Genomic DNA, 21070 nt, shown 5'->3' with positions numbered 1-21070 from the left:
TTGAAAGGAAAAAACAAAACAGAGAAAGGGAAGGGATAAGAGAAGGGGAAACGAAAGTAGATGGACGCCGGCCCAGAGGTAGCGCTGGCACAGACAAAAGCGGCAGCGGTCAGGACGCAGCTCAATGGAAACAATGGCTTGCCCTGTTCTGACCTTCGAAGGCAATGGGATGGGTAAAGGGCTTCGCACGAAGGGTAAGGATGAAGGGGCTAAAGAAGAAGAGAGAGATGTGGTGGCTCTGTGTCGGTTGTGGGTACAGACGCCGGCTGCGTTGTTGATAACTGGAGGCTGAGGCGAGGCTAAGGCTCGAACAGGAGGGGAAGAAGAAGGAGGCTGGACGCGAGCTGAAGCGGTGGTCCTGGGCTCGGGTTCGGTGAGGAGGGGTGCGGCAATGGTGGAATCGTGGAGGTGAGGCATCGAAACAGCGAAGGTGTTGAGGTGCGCTAGGAAGGGGACGACACTATGAGTTCTAGGCTTGGGTTCAGTGGTTTTGTGAGTGAGATAGAGAGAGGAGAAGATCTTCGACAATGGCAAAGGTTGGGGGGCAGAGGAAAAGATAAGGGAACATGGGTGAGAAGGGATGAGAGAGAAAGAGGAAGAACTGGGGAAAGAGGGCGGCTGGGTGGTCAAGGATGGTCGATGGTGGTGGTTTGCCGGTGTCAGCTGGCTACAGCAGAGGGTGACGGTGGGTGGTGGAATTTGAATGGAAGGTGGAGAATTGTGTGCGAAGAGAGGTCAGTAAGAGGAGGGTTTGCATCTGTTAGGGGGAGGGGGTTTTGCTGTTGTGCGTATGCTCCAATACTCACGCGTACGCACGGAAGGCGAAATGGGCAATTGTGCGTATGCAACCTGCTGTGCGAACGCCACGGGCATGGGCCATGAATTGAGTGTGCGTGCGCACACATATGTGTGTACGCATAGTTAATTTTTTTTCAAAACAGAAACTCACCCAACATTCTAATATGCATATAAACAAGAAATTAACAAAAATATGCACTAATTACATTAACTTTAAAATTAATCCAAAGTTTTATCTTCCAAATCAAAAAATGGGACTATGCACTAGTAACATGCACAAACAAAAGTCTATCAAAACTATTTTAACCATTCAAAAATGAATTGAAAATTTTAAACATACAACTCAAGTAAAAAAGGCAATTTAAAATAAAATTACTAACTATTCACATATGCATTTTAAATTAAAAAATTATTTAAGGAAGTTAACAACCAAAAGACATATTTACAAGCAAAAACAAGCAACCAATCAAAAACAAACTATTCACATATTCACATATTAACAATAACCAACAATATAATACCATTGCAATCCCTGGCAACGGCGCCAAAAACTAGATGTGCCGGCCGAAAGTGGGTTAAGAATTTTCTTTAAAATAGAATTAGCATTGCAAGTATAGTCCCAAACCCACAATCAACCAACATCAAAGTTTAAAATAAAGATAATTCACAATTCAAATCAAATAACTAAGAGTATTTAAACTCCCGGGTCGTTCTCCCTAGGAATCTCAATGAAGTGTTCATATTATTGGCTATGAGGAAATTGAGGTGTTTTGGTTAAAGTAAGCAAGAAATATAAATTTCAAGAAATTAAAGATGCATGCAAGGAATTAAATGAAAAGCAAATATAGAAACAAAAATAGAATTTAAGTGACAAAAAGGACTCTTGGCAAGGATTGGGGAATTGAGGATTCCTATCCTAGTCATGGACCACAAACATGGTAATTGTGTAGAATTAATCCCAATTAGTCTATCCGCTACAAGAAAAATACTTATTCAGCCGCACTTTTTTTAAACTATATTTGAAAAGCGTAGCCTATTCCTAGAATAGGCTACGCTTTTCTCCGTGTTTCCTTTTTGTAGGAGAATAGGAAACACAGTTGTGGCATTACTTAAAAAGTGTCTCCTTAGATATTATAAATATCACTTATAAAGCGTAGCCTTATCTTAAGAGCTATGAGTTCATTTTTTACATAAAAAAAGTGCTTTGAAGCGTAGCCTATTTGTCATGTTTTAGGTGCGCTTTAAACATGTTGTCTAATATAAAAATACCAAATAAATACTTGGTAAAATTTTTCCCCCCTCTTAGTATCCATTCAACCTCACTCACGCAGTCTCATCCTCCCTCAACTCACACACACAAAAGTGAAGAAATCAGAAAGGGGGAGCACAGGAAGAAGAAGAGAAGAAGAGAGGAGAGGGGAAGGAAGGAAATAAAGGACGACGCTGCCTAGGGCTCAGCCGCTGTCATTGTCGTTGTCGAGCGCCAGTGAAAGACAGCTCGAGGAAGAGAGAAAACGCAATGGAGGAGAGAAGAAGGGGGTGCTTGGTCGCCACTGAAACTCCACCGCCACTACTAGGGCTTGTTGCCTTCGCTGTTCTGCCACCGTCGAGCTGCTGTTCCGCCGCCAAGGAGCTCGAAGGGAGTACCCCATGTCATCAGGTAACCATTCTCTGTTCTGCATCCTCTCTTTCTCACTCATTCTCTAACTCGCTCTCTCTTTTTAGTTTGAAGGTATGTATGATTTTGATAGTGATGATGAATTGCAATGGCTAATTAAGATAGAGAAGGTATGTATTAATTTTCAATTGGTTCTCTGAATTTTTGGGGGTTTTGAGGTCTAATTTTAGGTTTTCTAATCTTCTAATTAGTTGTTGTTGTTCTTATATTGTTCCATGTTCTTACTATCATAATTTTGGTGTCAAGCAAAGGATAGATTAAATGGACTTTTTATCTTATTTTCACAAATAATAAAGGGTCCACTCTGCTCTTTAATTAATCTCACTGTAGTTGATTGGTGTCATTTCAAGCCACAAGCAGAACTAGATCGCTATTTGGAAGCTTCACAAATTAGGGAGAGAGCAATTGACAGGATTAATAATGTAATTGGAACATATGAATCAATTGTTTGTACCTTATATTTCTTCAGGGTTTTATTGTTTGTTCATTTCTCTTAGTATATAGCTTCAATCTATTGTGCTTTATTGGTTATAATCCTTTTTCCCTTTTAATTTGTGCAGTTCCCTTTTCTTCCAGATATAACGATTTGATGCTCAAAATATTTTCTAAACACCCAGATTTGTTCCCTGAAGAGGTGAGTATCATTCACGGGAAGAAATCAGACTTTTAAAGAAAGTATTGATGTTTCAGAGGAAGTGGTATTCTCTTTCTCCTTCACCATTGAATCAAAATTCTTATTTCTTAATTAATTGGTGGATTCCTTTTTACATGTGATGATGGTATTAGGGGTAGTGCTAATTTTGCTACCTCCTTCTTCAAATGTCAATGCAGTTTGAGCATTTTGATGATTTTACCATAGCTTCTTCATGGGAAAGGTTTGTTTATTTTTTGAGTCCTCTTCGTTAAAATTTGCATGAATTCTCAATTACAAGAACACTTTATAGTATTACTGTAAGAGAAATGGTTCTTTGTGTTGAAATGATGCTACTCTACTGTCATGATAACATTATTCTTTTATGTTACTTAATAAATTTATTTTGTAGGTTCATTTCTAAAATTGAGGCAATTTGTCGTCTCTGGATGGCTGATGGTCCTAACAATTTATTGGTATGCTTGTTTAATTTCAAGTTTCGGGATTTAAATTTAAGAAATAACTTTCTTTTTAATTAAATTATATGTTTGATTTGGATTATCTCGTGGTAAATATAGTTTGTTTAGTTGCTGCTAGTATGAATATTGAAATCTTTAATAGCAGTTCTAAGATATTATCAGTTTAGTATACCAAGTGTGTTTTCCTATTCTTTACATTTCTATTAATGAAATTTTGCTGTTTTCTTTGATTATAGGAAAAAGGTGCAATTCCCTTGGCGAATTTCAAAAACTCATACAAGATCAAATCTGAATTGCAGTATGATGTGAAAAGTTATTGCATATATGTAGTACTATTTTAAAACCAAAAATGGTGCTAATTTTGACTATTTTTTTATTTGCAAATGTTTGGTTGGTTTTGAGGACTTATTTTTGTTTATTTGTTTTGCCTTCTGGGTGACGCAGGCAAATCTTTTGACTAGAATTTTACTTTTCATGATCTGCAGTTATATTTTGGTGTAAAAGAATTTTGGTATGGTTTAACACTGTATCTAATTTTTCATTGAAAGATTAATGTCTTGTATATCACTAGCTCATTGCTCCTCAAAGTGCAAGTAGTGTAGTTCTTGATGCACCAGAGGCTAGCAGGCTGTTGAGTGCTGTTGCAATTGCTATGTCAAATAGTTTAAGAGACTATGGTGGGTTTCTTTCCTCTCTAATTGCTCAAGATCTCTTCACTTGTCCATCTTAAATGAAGTGATCTGACTTTTTAACTTGCTTTTAACTTTATACCCATGTCAAATGGGAAGCATCCCAGTATTTCTTTCTACACTCCATGTGATGGAATCTATCTTTCTAGCTAGAACGAGTTCTTATGGATTTTGTGCTGGAGTTGTAAATTTTCTGTTCTTGGTATTAGATTTCTTTGTTTTCTCTTTTCAAATAGAATATTGTACAAAGCATATTTTTGGTTTTATAATGTCACTATTTAGGATGCTGGTTTCAATCGTAATCATTCCAGTGAAGTTCCTTCTCCGGTTGCTGGGTACCTTCCAGATTATATGGACTATCAAGTAGGAATGAGACCACAGATCCCTGTTGAGAGAAAATGGGCCTCGGGTTTCAGGTGCAGTGTTTTACTTGGCTAAATGCCTGTGATTGTCTAATTGGTTCCAAATCTGTGGTTAGTTTAGGGAATTAGAATTGTGGATTAAATGTGTTCCTTATACAATTCATTGCTTGTTGGCTTGAAGAGTTATCGGTCACAAATCCAAAAAGGTTGAAAGAATCAGAATGTGAATCTTTCTTGTCCTTTTCATTGGAGGAGCTGCTATCGCTACAACTACTACTAACTCTCACTCTCATTGTTCTTCTTCTTGTGTTGTGTCCTTCTCCTTCTATAATTGTAATAGTACTTATTGGAGGAAACATAACAAGAATGAGAAGAAGACATAGCAAGGTTGAGGGTGGGAGAGAACACTGAAGAAAACACCATTGCTATTTTGGTATTATAAACTTATTATCAGTACCAATATTTTTCTCTTTTTAGTATCGTTAGCTTCTCTGGGTATGATTTTCTTAATGCAAATTCTGAATCTCTTAATGCACATGGCTTAGGTTTTTCAATGCGCATATATTTTGGTTTTTCCAAATTCAGAAAAGTTTCTCGTGACATTCTAAATTATTGGTAATGTCTTAACCTACAAAATGGCGCATTTCTTTATGCTAATTGTCTTTTTATTGTTTTCAGATAAATAGCAATGAGTATATTTAGTGGAAGGCTAATGCTAGAGAGACAAAAAAAGAACTTATTAATAGAGGGCCTAAGTTCTTGGACTAGTATATTTCTGTTTACGAAAACCTTTGTTGCTAATTGTTTACAATTATATAAAGAGCAGTTTATTATAGATGTGCTAAGGGATAACTCTATTCATTTTGTAGAAGCTAATTTAATTTTAGTTATCTTCTTTTGATTTTAATGTAAGATGTATGAATATTCAAAATTATGATCATTCTAATACTTTTGGTTCATTATAAATATATTTGTTTAAGGATAAATTTTATTATTTGAAGAATATTATATAGTATTATTGTGTACTTATTTTTATTTTATAATATTTAATTAATCTAATTTAAAATGCAAGATTATATATATATAATCATATTACTAAATATTAGGTTATAGAAAAAAAGTATTAGAATATGGAAGAGTAGCTAAAAAAAATGAGAAACCTAAGGCTACACTTATATAGAGTAGCTATGGTATACAATGTGGCTACGCTTTACAAGTGATGCAGTAGCGTTGAAAAGCGTAACCTATTCTGCTAAAAATGAAAGCTGAAAAGCGTAGCCTTTGGTCCTGGACAGCATCACTTGAATAGCGCACCCTATTCCCAAACGCCAAAAGCGTAGCGCTTAGTGCAGAAAAGCGTAGCCTTTGAGAATAGGCAACGGCCGAATAGGCATCCCCCACTAAAGCGTCTCCATAGCCCAAAAAGCGTAGCCTTAGCCTAAGATATCATTTTTTTTCACTTTTGGCTACACATTTCAAGTATACATGAATGTGTATTTTTCTGTTAGTAACATCGATGATAAGTCAAAAGGGCATAATTGATCTCAATCCATAAGTCCTAGTCAACTCACTAATTAACTTAGTGAAAGACTAGCGTCAATGGAAACCAAACCAATTAACAATCCTAACACAATGTGGAATGGGCATCCACAACTCAAGTTCACCCAATTCCAGGTCAAGAGTGTGAAAAACTATACAAAAGCTAAAAGAGACATTTTATCAAACACCTAGCATGCATAAAAGGAAAAATATAATAAATTGCAATAAAAATAAATTCTATAATTATCAATTGCAATAAAATGATAATAACAACTCAAATAAGCATTAAAAAAACATAAAACATCAAAATTGCATTAAATAAAATTAAAAGTAACAAGAGTGTTCATAAATATAAAAGTGACAAAATTGAGAAATTAACAAAAGAAATGAAGATGATCAAGAACGATAAATGAAACTACATTAAAACAATAATTAAATGCTGAAATTAAAGAGAAAGTAAACTAAAAATTCTAATTCTAGAGAGAAGGGAGAGCTTCTCTCTCTAGAAAAACTAAACAAAAACTTGTAAAACCTAAACCTAAGTGCCCCCCTTCATCCTTCTTCACTTTGGCTTGAAATAGATTCAGAAATGAGTTGGACATGATTTTCGAGGCCTAAAATTCGCCCCCAACGTTTTGCAATTAATGAGCTCACGTGCCAGGACTTGTGCATACGTACACTTGCTAAATCCCAACCTGTGCGTATGTACACTTAAATTTATGTCCACTATAGAAAATTGTATATAATTTTGAAGCCCCAAATGTTAACTTTCTAATACTACTGGAACCGCCTCATTTGGACCTCTGTAGCTCAAGTTATGATCAATTTAGTACAGAGAGATCAGGATTGACAGCTTTCCAAATCCTTCATTTCTTGAATTCTTTCACTTTGTATGCTTTCCTTCCTCACTTTTTCAATCCATACTTGCCTTATAAGCTTGAAATTACTCAACAAACACATGATGGCATCAAATGGGATTAAAGTGAATACAATTTAGCAATTAAAAGGCCTAAAAAGCATGTTTTTACTTTCAAGCACAATTTAGGAAGAATTTATGAAACTATGCTATTTCAATGGATAAATGTAAGAAAAGTTGATGAAATCTACCTAAATAGAGTAAATATATATCATGAAATGTGGATTCATTAGAACTCTTGGCTAAGGCATGGAAATTGAGATTACTATCCTTGTCTACAAACTATATATTGACAATTATGAGGGACCAACCCTTCAAGTCTACTTTTATGCTTGAAGTAAGTCAAATAGGCTTCATCAATATCAACCCATAAGTCCCAACCTAGCTACTAATTGACTTAGTAGTAGGCTAGTGTCAATGGGTATGAAATTGACCACTAAGGATTCTCAAATCACCAATTCAATGAGACCCTATGACTCAAGGTCACTCAATTCCCTTAGCCTAGGCCAAGAGTGTGGAAAACTACTCTAAAACTAGTGAAAACATTTTATCAAATACCTAGAGTGCAATAAAAGTAAACATCACAAAATGCAAGAATTAATAAAAACTATAACTAACATAAGCAAGAAATCAACAATAGCAACTAAGATAAACATAAAAAAAACATGAAAACATAAAATTGCATTAAAGAAAATAGAAATCTAACAAGGGTTCATAAATATAAAAGAGAGCAAAATAGAAATTGACAAGAGTAGTAGATAAACTAAAGTGCTAGAACGAATAAAAGTAAAGGAAAACTAAAATAAAACAAGAATTAAAACTTGGATCTAAGAAAATTTGACCTAAACTACCCTAAATTCTAGAGAGAAGGGAGAACCCTTCTCTCTCTAGAATTCTAACCCAAAACATGATGAAAACTATATTATGAAAACTTGGTTCATTCCCTCCTTAAATCCCTGGTTCAATAGCATCAGAAATGGGTTAGATTGGGCCCAAAATGCTTCAGAAATCGTTGGTTACATGTTGCCTTTAAGTGAGTCATGCTGATCCTGCAACGTGCACGCATGAGTGACGTGTACGCATCCTTTAACTGCAAAGCAACTATGACAAATTACATATCATTTTAAAGCCCCAGATGTTAGCTTTCCAACGCAACTAAAATTGCCTCATTCGGACTTCTGTAACTCAAGTTACGATCAATTTAGTATGAAGAGATCATGATTGACAGCTTAGCGATTCCTTCATTTCTTCATGAGTTCTCCATTTTTACATGCTTTTTCTTCATTCCTTCAATCCAATCTTTGCCTTCTAAACCTGAAATCATTAACAAATATATCAAGGCATCGAATGGAATTAAAGTGAATTAAATTTATCAATTTTTGGACTTAAAAAGCATGTTTTCACTCTTAAGCATAATTTAAGGAGAATTTACAAAACCATGCTATTTTAGCGAATAAATGTGGGAAAAGTTAATAAAATCCTCTAAATTCAACACAAGATAAACCCTAAAAATGGGTTTTATCAACCTGCCATGGAATGAATCAATCAGAAGTTGGAGTAGATGGTGAGAAAAGTTGATTTAGAAGGAAGAAGCATCTTCGAAGCCTCAACCATTCTCATACCATTGATTTCACACTTATCTAGTAACATTTTATTTATTTATCTATTTTATGTGTTTGCTTGTGACAACTATATTTTCTATCCGCCTGACTAAGATCTGCAAAGTAACCATTGCTTGCTCAAACTAACAATCTCCGTGGGATCGACCCTCACTCACTAGAGGTGTTACTTGGACGACCCGGTATACTTGCCGGTCTATCTGTGCGAAACGTGCGGAGTCAGTTTTATGCACCAAGTTTTTGGCGCCGTTGCCGGGGATTGTTCAGATTTGACAAACTACTAGATTATCTTGTTGCCTAGATTAGGTACTTTTTACTATTTTGTTTTGTGTCATTTGTTTTCTTTTCAAAAATTTTTCAAAACCTTTTCTTTTCTTTATTAATCTTTGTCTTTTGTTTGAGTCTTTTATTCTTGTTCCTGTTAAAAGTTCGAACTTTCTTGTTTTCTTTTGCCAAATTTTTTAAAAATGCTGTCTTTTGTCTGAGTCTAATGTCAGTTCTTAAGTTTGGTGTCCTTTTTGTATGCTTTGTTTTCTTTGTATTTTCAAATTGCTCTTAGTGTTCTTTCTTGGTATTCAAGTTGTTCTTCTTTCTTTTCTTGTTTTGATCTTAAAATTTTTAGTTTGGTGTCTATTTTTTTTTTCTTTAAAATTTTTGAAAAACTAGTGTCTTTGGTCTAAAAACTTTAAGTTTGGTGTCATTTGGTTGTTTCTCTCTTTCTCATTAATTCAAAAAATAAAAAAATATCTTTTCTGTTTTTATTCAAATTTTTGAAATTCTTACCTTCTTTTTTTATCTTGATTTAAAATTTTTTTGGTGTTTTCTTGTTAGTAAAGTCAAATTTCAAATCTTACCTTTTTTAAAATTTTTTCAAATCTTTTCTTTTAATTTGATTCTTTCTTATCTTATCTTTCTTTTAAAATTTTAAAATTCAAACTTTTTCAAATCCTATCTTATCTTATTTCAAAATCATATTTTAAAATTCAAAATTTTAAATTTTAAATTTTAAATTTCAGATTTCAAATTTCAAAATTAAATCTTTTTCAAATCCTTTCGATTCTTATCTTATCTTGTTAACTTTTTCTTTTCCAATTTTAAATTTAAAATTTTTAAAATCAAATCTTTTGGAAATCTGTTATCTTATCTTAATTTTAAATCTTTCTTAATTAGTTACTTGTTTTCTCTTCCTTCTTTTTCAAAACTTCCGAATTAATTCCTCTCTCTTCTATTTTCGAAAACTTCTTACCTATTTCTCTTTCTTCTTTTTCGAAAATCATCTATTTAATTTTCAAATATTTTTAGTTAATTAGCTTTTACTCTCCTTCTTATTTTCGAATTTAATTAATAAATAAAATAAAAATAAAAATACTTTAATTTTAGTTTCCCTTTTTACTTCTTAATATCCAATTTCTCCTACCTTTCTTCACCATGAACCTAAATGGGAATGAACAGTTCAGAAGAAATTTGGGGTCCTATATGGCCCCACTCCTAACTTCTATGGGAGAAGTATCAGTATACCCTCCATTGGAGCAAGTAATTTTGAGCTAAATCCTCATCTCATTATTCTGGTGTAGCAAAACTGTCAGTACTTTGGACTTCCACAGATAGAGCCTATTGAGTTCCTGGCAAACTTTTTACAAATTGCTGACGCATTACACACTAAAGAAATAGATCAGGATGTCTACAAACTGCTACTCTTTCCCTTTGCTGTAAGACATCAAGCAAAGAGAGATAACCAACCCAAATCCAGCTTGAAGACCTGGAAGCAGCTAGTAGACAAGTTTCTGAATCAATACTTTCCCCCAAGGAAGTTGAACCAGTTAAGGCTGGACATCCAAGGCTTAAAGCAAGAGAATAATGAATCTCTTCATGATGCCTGGGGGAGGTATAGAAGAATGCCACGAAAATGCGCCATTGAAATATTTTCAGAATGGGTGCAATTACACATCTTCTATTACCGCCTAACAGACATGGCTAAGATGTTTCTAGACCACTCTACTGGTGGTTCTATACATATGAGAAAAATAATTGAAGAGGCTCACAAACTTATTGAGACAGTTGCCATGAACCAGCATCTGTACTTGGTTGATGAGACTTCCATGAAAGGAGAAGTTAAGGCAATATCTACTGAATCTAACCATCCAGAACAAAATGCCCATTGACTCAGCAGCTACACGCCCTTGCACAGCAGTTGTTGGAATTGCAAGAGGCTTTGTGAGAAACTCAGACTTCTAACAGGAATGTAGAAGTATAGCTGAGTCAGACTAGGCAGCAACTATCTAAGTAGATAAAAGAAGAATGTTAAGCTATTCAACTAAGGAGTGGGAAGTCATTAAACACCCAACCTCGGTACAATAGGAAACCAGGAGAGGAATAGCTAACAAAGAATAACCAAATTACAACCGAAGACACCTCTAAGGGTGTTGAACACCCAGAGAGGAATGTCATTGGCGTTCAACGCCAAGAAGGGGTGTTCACTCCTGGAGTTGAACGTCCAAAGGGGGGCAACACTGTTGGGGTTCAACGCTAAGAAGGGATACCCACCTTTGGCGTTGAACACCCAAAAGGGGGCAGTTCTGGGCAGCAAGGGTGTTAAACGCCAACCAGGGATGGTCAGACACATGCAAGTGCTGATAAGACCCTTCCTAAGCAAGCTAGGGACCCCCCTTCCAATTTTGTAGGCGTTTAACCTACATCAACTAAGGTTGATGAGTATAGGGCCAAGATGTCATTTCCTCAAAAACTCCGTCATGCAGAAAAAGATAAATAGTGTGCCTGCTTTGCAGATTATCTCAAGATACATGAGATCAAGATCCCTTTTGCAGGGGTGCTTGAGCAGATACCTTCTTATATTATGTTCATGAAAGACATCTTAAGTCATAAGAAGGATTGGAGAGAGGCAGAAACAGTCCTCCTCACTGAAGAATGCAGTGCAGTAATCCAAAAGAGCTTACCAGAGAAACTCAAGGATCCTGGGAGCTTTATGATACCCTGCACCTAAGGGGATGCCTGTACAAAGACAGCCCTATGTGATATCGGAACAAGTATTAACTTAATACCTGCATCATTAATAAAGAGACTTTGTTTAACTCACGAAGTTAAACCAACCTGCATATGTCTGCAACTTGCTGATGGTTCTATTAAACTTCCATCAGGCGTGATTGAGGAAATGATTGTTAGGGTTGGACCCTTTACCTTTGATGAGCGGATAATTTATATGCTTTTTGGCATTATTTTTACATAGTTTTCAGTATGATTTAGTTAGTTTTTAATATATTTTTATTAGTTTTTAAATAAAAATCACATTTCTAGACTTTACTATGAGTTTGTGTGTTTTTCTGTGATTTCAGGTAATTTCTGGCTGAAATTGAGGGACTTGAGCAAAAATCTGATTCAGAGGTTGAAGAAGAACTACAGATGCTGTTGGATTCTGACCTTCCTGCACTAAAAGTGGATTTTCTGGAGCTACAGGAGTCCAAATGGCGCGCTCTCAATTGCGTTGGAAAGTAGACATCCAGGGATTTCCAGAAATATATAATAGTTCATACTTTGCCCGAGTTTAGATGACGCAAACTGGCGTTCAACGCCAGCCTTCTGCCCTATTCTGGAGTTAAACGCCAGAAACAGGTTGCAAAGTAGAGTTAAACGCCAGAAACAGTTTACAAACTGGCATTTAACTCCAAGAAAGACCTCTACATGTGAAAGCTTCAATGCTCAGCCCAAGCACACACCAAGTGAGCCCGAAAGTGGATTTCTACATCATTTACTCATTTCTGTAACCCTAGCAACTAGTTTAGTATAAATAGACCTTTTTACTATCATCTTTGAATCGGATCTTTGATTATTCTTATGCTATCTTAGACCTTTATGGGGGCTGGCCATTCGGCCATGCCTGGACCTTGTTCTTATGTATTTTCAACGGTAGAGTTTCTACACACCATAGATTAAGGTGTGGAGCTCTGCTGTTCCTCATGAATTAATGCAAAGTACTATTGTTTTTCTATTCAATTTACGCCTATTTCTTCTCTAAGATATTCATTCGCACACAAGAACATGATGAATGTGATGATTATGTGACGCTCATCACCATTCTCACTTATGAACGCGTGAATGACAACCACTTCCGTTCTACATGCAAACAAGCTTAAATGTGTATCTCTTAGCCTCCTGATCGTGAGATCAGAGTCTTCGTGTTATAGGCTAGAATTATTGGTGGCTATTCTTGAGATTCGAAAAGTCTAAACCTTGTCTGTGGTATTCCGAGTAGGATCTGGGAAGGGATGGCTGTGACGAGCTTCAAACACGCGAGTGTTGGGCGTAGTGACAGACGCAAAAGGATTATTGAATCCTATTCCAGTATGATCGAGAACCGACAAATGATTAGCCGTGTGGTGACAGTGCATCTTGGACCATTTTCACTGAGAGGACGGGAAGTAGCCATTGACAACGGTGATGCCCTACATAAAGCTTGCCATAGAAAGGAGTATGAAGGATTGGATGAAAGCAGTAGGAAAGCAGAGATTCAGAAAGAACTAAGCATCTCCATACGCTTATCTGAAATTCTCACCAATGAATTACATAAGTATCTCTATCCTATTTATATTTTAATTATATTTTAATTATCAAATATCCATAACCATATAAATCTTCCTGACTGAGATTTGCAAGATGACCATAGCTTACTTCAAGCCGACAATCTCCGTGGGATCGACCCTTACTCACGTAAGGTTTATTACTTGGATGACCCAGTGCACTTGCTGGTTAGTTGTGCGAAGTTGTGACAAAGAATTAAGATTATGAACATGCGTACTAAATTTTTGGCGCCGTTACCAAGGAATGAACGATCACAATTTTGCATACCAAGTTTTTGGCGCCGATGCCGGGGATCGTTCGAGTTTGGACAACTGACGGTTCATCTTGTTGCTCAGATTAGGTAATTTTATTTTAATTTTAAGTTTTTATTTTTATTCTTTTTATTTTCGAAAAAATTTCAAAAAAAATTTTAAAAATAAATTATTCTATGGCTTCAGAATTTTTAAGAATGAATTCTAGAGTTTCATGATGATCTGTTGAAATCTGGCTAGCTGTGAAGCCATGTCTAATCTTCTGGACCGAGGTTTCAACTCATCATCACAAGAGCTTTTTTATTCTCATCAATTCAGCTGTTGTATGCCTGATTTGTATCTTAAAGCTTGGCTGGCCATTGGCCATGTCTAGTATTTTGGACCGGAGCTTTCACTGAAAGCTTGGCTGGCTAGTAAGCCATGTCTAATTCCTGGACCGAAGCTTTAGACTAACATTGCCTGATTCCTGGAATTCTTATTAAAAATCTTGAAATCCTTATTTTTCTTTTTCCAAATTAATTTTCAAAAAATACCAAAAAAATTTTAATAAAATCATAAAACCAAAAATAATTTTGTGTTTCTCGTTTGAGTATTGTGTCAAATTGTAAGTTTGGTGTCAATTGCATATTTTTCAAAGTTTCTTGCATTTTTCGAAAATTCATGCATGTGTTCTTCATGATCTTCAAGTTGTTCTTGATGAATTTCTTTGTTTGATCTTTAAATTTTTCTTGTTGGTGTCTTTTCTTGTTTTTCATGTGCATTTTCAAATTGTTAGTGTCTAAAGTTTGAAAATTTCTAAGTTTGGTGTCTTGCATGTTCTTCTTTTCTTGAAAATTTTTCAAAAATAAGTTCTTGATGTTCATCATGATCTTCAAAGTGTTCTTGGTGTTCATCTTGACATTCATAGTGTTCTTGCATGCATCATTTGTTTTGATCCAAAATTTTCATGCATTGAGTCTTTTTGATGTTTTTCTCTTTCTTCATTAAAAATTCAAAAATCAAAAAAATATCTTTCCCTTTTCTTCTTCTCATAAATTTTCGAAAATTTGCTTTGATTTAGTCAAAAAGTTTTTAAATTTAGTTGTTTCTTATGAGTCAAATCAAATTTTCAATTTAAAAATTCTATCTTTTTCAAATATTTTTAAAAAATCAAATCTTTTTCATTTTTTCTTTCATATTTTCAAAAATTTCAAATTGATTTTCAAAAATCTTTTTCTTATTTTGTTTCATAATTTCAAAATCTTTACTAAAAATTAATGTGATTGATTCAAAAATTTTAAAGTTTGTTACTTGTCTATTAAGAAAGGTTCAATCTTTAAATTTTAAAGTCATATCTTTTTGTTTCTTGTTAGTCAAGTAACCAACTTTAATTTTCAAAATCAAATCTTTTTTAAATTTCTTTTTTTTTTAACTTTTTCAAAATAAATGTCAATCACATCTTTTTCAAAATCAATTTCAAAACCTTTTCTAACTTCCTATCCTTTTAAAATTGATTTTCAAATCTTTTTCAACTAACTAATTGACTTTTTGTTTGTTTTAAAATTCTTATCGTTTTCAAAACTACCTAACTAATTTCCTCTCTTCAATTTTCAAAAACTACTAACCCCTTTTTCAAAATTCTTTTTAATTAACTAATTGTTTTAAATTTTAACTTAATTTAATTTCATTTTTTTTAAATTTTCGAATTATAAATGATTTTAAATTAAAAAACAAAAAAAAATATTTTTATTTTATTTTATTTTTAATTTTCGAATTCTTCCTCTTGGTGTTCGAATTTCTCTTCTTCTATTCTTTTCTTCTTCTACTCACATAAAGGAATCTCTATACTGTGACATAGAGGATTCCTCTTCTTTTCTGTTATCTTCTTTTTCACATGAGCAGGAGCAAGGATAAGAACATTCTTGTTGAAGCTAACCCGGAACCTGAAAGGACTCTGAAGAGGAAGCTAAGAGAAGCTAAAACACAACTCTCTGAAGAGGACTTTACTGAAATTTTTGAAAAAGAAGGAGACATGGCCAAAAATAATAATAATGGTGGAGATGCAAGGAAGATGCTTGGTGACTTTACTGCACCAAATTCCAACTTACATGGAAGAAGCATCTGAATTCCTGCAATTGGAGCAAACAATTTTGAGCTAAAGCCTCAATTAGTTTTTCTGATGCAACAGAACTGCAAGTTTCATGGACTTCCATCAGAAGATCCTTTTTAGTTTTTAACTGAATTCTTGTAGATCTGTGATACTGTTAAGACCAATGGGGTTGATCTCGAGGTCTACAGGCTTATGCTTTTCCCGTTTGCTGTAAGAGACAGAGCTAGAATATGGTTAGACTTTCAACCTAAAGATAGCCTGAACTCTTGGGATAAGCTGGTCACAGCTTTCTTAGCCAAGTTCTTTCCTCCTCAAAAGCTTAGCAAGCTTAGAGTGGATGTTAAAAGCTTCAAATAGAAAGAAGGTGAATCCCTCTATAAAGCTTGGGAGAGATACAAGCAACTAACCAAAAAGTGTCCTTCTGACATGCTTTTAGAATGGACCATCCTAGATATATTCTATGATGGTCTGTCTGAATTATCAAAGATGTCATTGGACCATTCTGCAGGTGGATCCATTCACCTAAAGAAAATGCCTGCAGAAGCTCAGGAACTCATTGACATGGTTGCAAATAACCAGTTCATGTACACTTCTGAAAGGAATCCTGTTAGTAATGGGACGCCTCAGAGGAAGGGAGTTCTTGAAATTGATACTCTAAATGCCATATTGGCCCAGAATAAAATATTGACTCAGCACGTCAATATGATTTCTCAGAGTCTAAATGGATTGCAAGCTGCATCCAACAGTACTCAAGAGGCATCTTCTGAAGAAGAAGCTTATGATCCTGAGAACCCTGCAATAGCAGAGGTGAATTACATGGGTGAACCCTATGGAAACACCTATAATTCCTCATGGAGAAATCATCCAAATTTCTCATGGAAGGATCAACAAAAGCCTCAATAGGGCTTTAATAATGGTGGAAGAAACAGGTTCAGCAATAGCAAACCTTTTCCATCATCCACTCAGCAACAGACAGAGAATTCTGAGCAGAATCTATCTAACTTAGCAAATATAGTCTCTGATATATCTAAGGCCACTCTAAGTTTCATGAATGAAACAAGGTCCTCCATTAGAAATTTGGAGGCACAAGTGGGCCAGCTGAGTAAAAGAGTCACTGAAACTTCTCCTAGTACTCTCCCAAGCAATACAGAAGAGAATCCAAAAAAAGAGTGCAAGGCCATTACCTTACTTGGTGTGGCCGAACCCAGAGAGGAGGAGGAGGACGTGAATCCTAGTGAGGAAGACCTCCTGGAACGCTCAGTGACCAATAAGGAGTTTCCCTTTGAGGAACCAAAGGAATCTGAGGCTCATCTAGAGACCATAGAGATTCCATTGAACCTCCTTTTGCCCTTCATGAGCTCTGATGAGTATTCACCCTCTGAAGAGGATGAAAACATTACTGAATAGCAAGTTGCTAAATATCTTGGTGCAATCATGAAGCTGAATGCCAAATTATTTGGTAATGAGACTTGGGAAGATGAACCTCCCTTGCTCACCAATGAACTGAATGCATTGGATAAGCATAAATTACCTCAAAAGAAACAGGATCCTGGTAAATTCCTAATTCCCTGTAACATAGGCACAATGACCTTTGAGAAGGCTTTGTGTGACCTGGGGTCAGGAATAAACTTAATGCCACTCTCTGTAATGGAGAAACTTGGGATCTTTGAGGTGCAAGCTGCCAGAATCTTATTAGAGATGGCAGACAACTCAAGAACACAGGCTTATGGACTAGTAGAGGACGTGCTAGTAAAGGTTGAAGGCCTTTACATCCCTGCTGATTTCATAATCCTAGACATTGGAAAGGATGAGGATGAATCCATCATCCTTGGAAGACCCTTCCTAGCCACAGCAAAAGCTGTGATTGATGTAGACAGAGGAAAGTTGGTCCTACAATTGAATGAGGACAACCTTGTATTTAAAACTCAAGGATCTCCTTCTGTAACCATGGATAGTAAGCATGAAAAGCTTCTTGATGAGCGGATAATTTATACGCTTTTTGGCATTGTTTTTAGTATGTTTTTAGTAGAATCTAGTTACTTTTAGGGATGTTTTCATTAGTTTTTATGTTAAATTCACATTTCTGGACTTTACTATGAGTTTGTGTGTTTTTCTGTGATTTCAGGTATTTTCTGGCTGAAATTGAGGGACTTGAGCAAAAATCAGATTCAGAGGTTGAAGAAGGACTGCTGATGCTGTTGGATTCTGACCTCCCTGCACTCAAAGTGGATTTTCTGGAGCTACAGAACTCAAAATGGCGTGCTTTCAATTGCGTTGGAAAGTAGACATCCAGGGCCTTCCAGCAATATATAATAGTTCATACTTTGGCCGAGTTTAGACGACGCAAAAGGGCATTGAACGCCAGTTCTACGCTGCAGTCTTGAGTTAAACGCCAGAAACACGTCACAAGCCAGAGTTGAACGCCAGAAATACGTTACAAACTGGCGTTCAACTCCAAGAATGACCTCTCCACGTGTAAACTTCAAGCTCAGCCCAAACACACACCAAGTGGGACCCAAAAGTGGATTTATGCATCAATTACTTACTTCTGTAAACCCTAGTAACTAGTTTAGTATAAATAGGACTTTTTACTAGTGTATTTGACATCTTTGGATTATCTTTTGATCTATTGATCACGTTAGGGGGCTGGCCATTCGGCCATGCCTGGACCTTCATCACTTATGTATTTTCATACGGTAGAGTTTCTGTACTCCATAGATTAAGGTGTGGAGCTCTGCTGTTCCTCATGAATTAATGCAAAGTATTACTGTTTTTCTATTCAATTCAACTTATTCCTCTTCTAAGATACTCATTCGCACTTCAATATGAATGTGATGAACGTGACAATCATCATCATTCCCCCATGAACGCGTGCCTAACAACCACTTCCGTTCCACCTTAGATTGAATGAGTATCTCTTGGATCTCTTATTCAGAATCTTCGTGGTATAAGCTAGATTGATGGCGGCATTCATGAGAGTCCGAAAAGTCTAAACCTTGTCTGTGGTATTTCGAGTAGGACTCTAGGATTGAATGACTGTGACGAACTTCAAACTCGCGAGTGCTAGGCATAGTGACAGACGCAAAAGGAGGGTGAATCCTATTCCAGTATGATCGAGAACCTCAGATGATTAGCCGTGCCGTGACAGAGCATTTGGACCTTTTTCACAAGAGGATGGGATGTAGCCATTGACAACGGTGATGCCCTTACATAAAGCCAGCCATGGAAAGGAGTAAGACTGATTGGATGAAGATAGCAGGAAAGCAGAGATTCAGAGGAACGAAAGCATCTCTATACGCTTATCTGAAATTTTCACCAATGAATTACATAAGTATTTCTATCTTTATTTTCTGTTTATTTATTATTATTATTCGAAAACTCCATAACCATTTGATATCCGCCTGACTGAGATTTACAAGGTGACCATAGCTTGCTTCATACCGACAATCTCCGTGGGATCGACCCTTACTCACGTAAGGTTTTATTACTTGGACGACCCAGTGCACTTGCTGGTTAGTTGTGCGAAGTTGTGAAGTTATGTTTGGACCATGGTTCTGTGCATCCGTTTTTGGTGCCATTACCAGGGAAAGAACAAACAAATAATTTTACAACCTAATCTGAGTAGCAATTTCGCATACCACTTCTCTCACTGCAGAGTCAACCAAAGTCCCCACAGTCAAACTCTAAGTTTGGTGTTGGGAGGCCACAACCAAACTCTAAGTTTGGTGTTGAACCCCCACATTCAAACTCTAAGTTTGGTGTTGGGAGGTCCCAACAATGCTCTGAACAACTATGAGGCTCCATGAGAGCTCACTGTCAAGCTATTGACATTAAAGAAGCGCTTGTTGGGAGGCAACCCAATGTTATTTAATTATATCAATTTATTTTCTATTGTTATTTTATATTTTTTTTTGGTTGATGATCATGTGAAGTCACAAAAACTATTGAAAAATCAAAAACAAAATGAAAAACAGCATTAAAAACAACACACCCTGGAGGAAGAGCATTCTGGCGTTTAAACACCAGAAACAAGCATCTGTCTGGCGTTTAACGCTAGAAACAAGCACCAAGCTGGTGTTTAACGCCAGAAACAAGCATCAACCTGGCGTTAAATGCCAGAAACAGGCTACGTTTGGGCGTTTAACGCCAAAAACAAGCAGCAAGCTGGCGTTTAACGCCAGACATGCATGCTAAGGGCGTTTTACACGCCTAATTGGAGCAGGGATGTTAAGTCCTTGACCCCACTGGATCTATGGACCCCACAGGATCCCCACAGGATCTATGAACCCCATAGGATCCCACCTACCCCACCTCTTCTTCTCTCCTCTTCACACCTTTTCATAACCCTCTTCTCCAAATACCCTTCACCAATCACCTCAATCACTCTTCCCCATCACCTCTTCACCACTCACATCCCTCCACTCTACCCCATAAACCCCACCTACCTCCAAAATTCAAATTCTTTTCCCTCCCAAACCCAACCCTAATGGCCGAACCCTAAACCTCCCCCCACTCCTATATAAACCCCTCATTCCTTCTTCATTTTCACACAACACAACCCTTTCTTCTTCCCCTTGGCCAAATACATACCTCTCTCCCTCTCCTCCACTTTTCTTCTTCTTCTCCTTCTTCCTTTTTCTTTTGCTCAGGGACGAGCAAACATTTTAAGTTTGGTGTGGTAAAAGCATTGCTTTTTATTTTTCCACAACCATTAATGGCACCTAAGGCCAGAGAAACCTCAAGAAAGAGGAAAGGGAAGGCAATTGCTTCCACCTTTGAGTCATGGGAGATGGAGAGATTCATCTCAAAGGTCCATCAAGACCACTTCTATGAAGTTATGTCCAAGAAGAAAGTGATCCCTGAGGTTCCTTTCAAGCTCAAAAAGAATGAGTATCCGGAGATTCGACATGAGATTAGAAGAAGAGGATGGGAAGTTCTCTCTAATCCTATTCAACAAGTCGGGATCTTAATAGTTCAAGAGTTCTATGCAAACGCATGGATCACTAGGAACCATAATCAAAGTGTGAACCTGAATCCAAAGAATTGGCTTACCATGGTTCGGGAAAAATACTTAGATTTCAGTCCGGAAAATGTAAGGTTGGCGTTCAACTTGCCAATGATACAAGAAAACGCACGTCCCTACACTAGAAGGGTCAACTTTGATCAAAGGTTGGACCAAGTCCTCATGGACATATGTGTGGAAGGAGCTCAATGGAAAGTTGACTCAAGAGGAAAGCTGGTTCAATTGAGAAGATTGGACCTTAAGCCTGTAGCTAGAGGATGGTTGGAGTTCATTCAACGCTCAATCATTCCTACTAGCAACCGGTCTGAAGTTACTATAGACTGGGCCATCATGATCCATAGTATCATGATTGGGGAGGAAGTGGAAGTTCATGAGATTATACCTCAAGAACTCTATAAGATGG

The 21070-nt window shown here is 36.4% G+C and overlaps 1 non-coding gene across 1 annotated transcript; it reads right to left on the bottom strand.

Annotated features, from left to right (window-relative positions):
• Nucleotides 1-15968: 15968 nt before the first annotated feature.
• On the bottom strand, nucleotides 15969-16076 carry LOC148568021 (small nucleolar RNA R71). The gene has a single exon (XR_015882006.1). It is a non-coding gene; the product is annotated as a small nucleolar RNA R71 (small nucleolar RNA).
• Nucleotides 16077-21070: the final 4994 nt, after the last annotated feature.

This window comes from Arachis ipaensis, chromosome B4 (genome assembly GCF_059453495.1).
Source record: "Arachis ipaensis isolate K30076 ecotype BB chromosome B4, ASM5945349v1, whole genome shotgun sequence".
Classification (NCBI taxonomy): Eukaryota; Viridiplantae; Streptophyta; class Magnoliopsida; order Fabales; family Fabaceae; genus Arachis; species Arachis ipaensis.
The sequence above is the reverse complement of the archived record's forward strand: the minus strand, read 5'-3'. Positions and strand labels throughout refer to the sequence as shown.